General features: G+C 40.5%; 1 pseudogene; it reads right to left on the bottom strand.

Moving 5' to 3' along the window:
• Positions 1–1,552: 1,552 nt before the first annotated feature.
• On the bottom strand, positions 1,553–2,673 carry LOC111537040 (annotated as a pseudogene).
• Positions 2,674–4,160: the final 1,487 nt, after the last annotated feature.

Below are 4,160 nucleotides of genomic sequence, written 5' to 3'. Positions count from 1 at the left end.
CATCAAATAGTTAAAACGATTTTTTTTCTGTATACATTTTGTATCACAAGTATATTTCAAAGCAAAAACTATTCTTATTACAGATTACTAAAAAGATTCTATTTTCGTGGTAAAACCCACTGGTTTTAAAAATAAGCTATAAATAAGACATAAGTAGGCATCTGTAAAATTGACTATTCCCCTGTCTTGTTGCATTCACATAATTTTTGGCTGGCTTACACAAAACAGAAGCAGCAAAAAAAAAAAAAAAAAAAAAAAAAAATGCATGTCTCTGATCATCAGGTCTGATTGGCCACTTCCAAAGAGTTCCAAGGAAGAAAACATATGAGAGATGTTCCCCAAGGCTCCAAACTGCAGAGCAAAAGGAGAGAATCATGAGTAACAGCTCAATTTCCACCACAGAGACAAAGGTCCTGGACCTATAGTGACTGCCCTTGGGAGACGCTGTTTGTGTGGAATCAGGTCAACTCTTAAGTAACTCCACAGCCAGCTGGAATGACAATGCCTCTGTCATGGCTCTGCACACTTTTCATAGCCAGGCTCTGCTGATTGACCATATGTATCTGAGTAAAAGTGAATTATCTAGGATGCCTTACAGATTTCCAGTTCGTGCAGCTAGGGAGATGGTGATACCATTGAGTAAGAGAAGAACCAGAGGAAAATGAGTTGTTCAACTTGCTCATTTTTAGCGAGTTGGAGGTATAAGTGGACCATTTGTGTCAGTTCTCAGTTTATCACCTTGGAGCCCCCAAATCCACCCTTCTTGCTCTGAGATACTGGCCAGACCCTGTAAACATTTCTCTTTTGTTAGCTGGCTCAATGTTAGGTTTCGTCAACAGAGAGCCCTGGAGGGATACTGCAAGGCCATAACAGCAGAAGGGCCCTCCCTTCCTATTTTAGTGTGGCTTTTCTTCGGATATGGCAGCCACTAAATCAGCATGTGGAAGGCCAGGGACATTCACCTCAGAAACCCTCTCAGGCCACCTCCAACCTTGTGCCTTCTGGCAAGTTTTCTACCACTGCATGTTCCTCTGGCAGCCACATCTTCTCCCAAGACATCTGGACTTCAGTCTCGGAGAGAGGTGGAAAGAGCAGCTCTTTTAAAATCTTAGTTACTCAGTTTTTCATGGTTATATAGCCCTAGAGGTTGTAGCTTTCGGCATTTACTATTTCTCTACCTCTACAGCCATCTTTTTCCTCATTTTAGTAATTAATCATCTTTTGCTAGTTAATTCCATACATTCAAAGTTTCCTATCTAAACTACTGGTGTGGTTTTTATCTCCTAACTGGACCCTGATTGATACACTACCCAAGTGGAGATGCCTTTTAAGGAGCTAGAGATGCAGCTTTAAAGAGATACAGCTTTGAAAGGAAATTCCAATTTGGAAGTCTCCAGAATATTACTGGTATTTATTTTTTATTTATGTATGTATTTATTTATTTATCCATTATTTAATATTTTTGGCTGAGTACAGGAGACTTTATTGATGGCACATGACAAGATGGGGATCTCTGGGTCCCTCCCTCTTCAGGGGGTCTGCATGGAAACTGTTAGGAGGGGAGATTCTCAGTGTGGTGGGGGACTGAGTGTGGCAGGAACTCCCTAGCAGGTGACGGCCTCCTTCTTCCTCTTGTGCTCTTGCTGGTGTTGATGGTCTGGGGGTCTGACACCTCAGAGACCATGTGGTCCACGAAGTCTACCACTCTGTTGCTGGAGCTAACTGCACTGTAATACCAGGACATGAGCTTGACAAAGTGGTCATTGAGGGCAATGGCAGCCTCAGCATCAAAGGTGGAAGAATGGGTGTCACTGTTAAAGTAGGAGACAACTTGGTGCTCAGTATAGCCCAGGATGTCCTTAAGGAGGCCCTCTGATGCCTGCTTCATCACCTTCTTGATCACCTTCTTGGTGTCATCATATTTGGCAGGTTTCTCCAGACAGCAGGTCAGTTCTCATACCAGCATGTTGGCAGTGGGGACATGGAAGGCCATGCCAGTGAGCTTCTTGTTCAGCTCAGGGATGACCTTGCCTACAACCTTAGTAGCACCAGTAGATTTAGGGATGATGTTCCGGAGAGCCCCATGGCCATCACACCAGTTTCCCTGAAGGGGCATCCATGGTCTTCTGGGTGATGTGACAGTGATGTCATGGACTGTGGTCATGAGTCCCTCCATGATTTCCAAGGTTGTCTTGGATGACCTTGGCTAGGTGGCTACTCAGTTGGTGGTGCAGGTGGTATTGCTGATTATCTTTTATAATTCTCATTCTTTATGACCATCATGAACAGGGGGAATCAGCAAAGGGAGCAGAGATGATGACTTTTTTGACTCCCTACCCCATGAGCCCTATCTTTCTCCATGGTAGTGAAAACGCTGGTGGACTCCACAACATAATGAGCACCAGTATCAGCCCATTTGATTTTGATGGGATCTCACTCCTGGAAGATAATGATGGGATTTCCATTGATGACAAACTTCCTATTCTTAGCCTTGATAGTGCCATGAAACTTGCCATGGGTGAAATCATACTGGAACATGTAGACCATGTAGTTGAGGTCAATGAAGGAATCATTGACAGTGACAATATCTACTTTGCCAGAATTAAAAGCAGCCCTGGTGACCAGGTGCCCAATACAGCCAAAACCATTTACTGCATTCTTCACTTTAACCATGGTGTCTCAGGGATGTGACTGGCACTGCACAAGAGTATTTTGGCTGTCTGTTAAATGGGAGGAGCAGAAAACCACTGCTGGTATTTAAAACTAAAAAGTAGATGGCTATCATGAAGAATGTAAATAGTGAAACTATAAGGGAGCTAACAGGGAGCCCTGGGACACCATCATTTGTGAGACAGGTAGGAAAAGAACAAAATGGGAAATTGTGGGAATGGAGGAACAGGCAAAGTGAAATGAGGCAAAGAAGCTGAGAAGGATTTGTCTTCTACGTTAAAAAGGAAATCAGGGGAAGCCAGAGGCAGAGAGAATTTCAAAGAGTATTTGATCAATAATGCAAATATTACAGGTAAGTCAATTAAGTTAACTGAAAACTCAAAATGAAATTAGGAGTAATCTTTTCAAGAACAATTTTAGTGCCGTGGTTTGAAAAGTCAATAAGAAAACAGCAAGTAGGCATGACAAATGTAAACCACTTTTTTGCCAAATTTGAAACAGAGAGAGTAGCACTGGGCACAGGGACTCCACAAAATCAGTGTCTCGTACCTCTTCTAGTTTATTTTCACTGTAAATTGAGCTGATTTGGGTTAAATTAATTACCTGTAGGTTCCTCCACCTTACATGCTCTTCAGATATTTGGTTTTGATCTGCTCAGTGCTCATTTAAATCATCGTTGGAAAGTGAACAATAAAAAAGAAAAAGCATAGGAAGCTAAAGGCAAGTTTTGTTTTACTCCACCAGCTCTAAAAGCTAGCACTAACTAAACTGAATTGTGTTGCATTAAACCATCTCAAAAATTTTTGGTTCATTATAAAACATAGATTTATCTACAGGTTTTATTTAGTTCTTCTACATATATCTAACATCCTTAATATCATGCCATTGACCTCATTGACCACTCCAGCATGATTAATGCAGTGGTGCCACTGTAGTCATCTAATAAATTCTGTGGACCAGTGAGAGTTTTCTATATCTGTTGCTTAAAATAGTAAAACACTATTTTCAGTATGAATTTGATGGTGAAGTATACAAAATGGTTTCAATTATAATTCCATGTTCACATGTTCATAACTTGATGGAAAAAAATGCCTTTTGGACTGAAACTTTCCATTCCATGTTCTAGCTCCACCCAAATGTAGTTATTTTTTCTCCTCTGGAAAATTTGAGGAAATCCGTATGATCACTTATGAATGTGGAAAAAATGCACTCTTTCAAATGTTTAATTAAACGAAAGGATCAACAATTACAGAATCTTTAATATAAACTTCCCATACATATTTATAAAAACCAAAATATAAATCTAGTAGGTCTCAGAAAAGAGATTAGCTGTTTACCCATTTAGGGAAAACTGTAATTCTGAATGCTTGCTAATTTGAAACTCAAAACTGTGTTATGCAAACACAGTAGTAATTTTCACATTAAAAGTGATACATTTGAAGTGGCATTGTTGTCTGGGGTAAATACCTGGGGTTCATTGTCTCCTTCAT

This window comes from Piliocolobus tephrosceles, chromosome 1 (genome assembly GCF_002776525.5).
Source record: "Piliocolobus tephrosceles isolate RC106 chromosome 1, ASM277652v3, whole genome shotgun sequence".
In the NCBI taxonomy this organism is placed as follows: domain Eukaryota; kingdom Metazoa; phylum Chordata; class Mammalia; order Primates; family Cercopithecidae; genus Piliocolobus; species Piliocolobus tephrosceles.
Note: the sequence above shows the minus strand (reverse complement) of the source record. Positions and strands in the feature narration are given on the sequence as shown.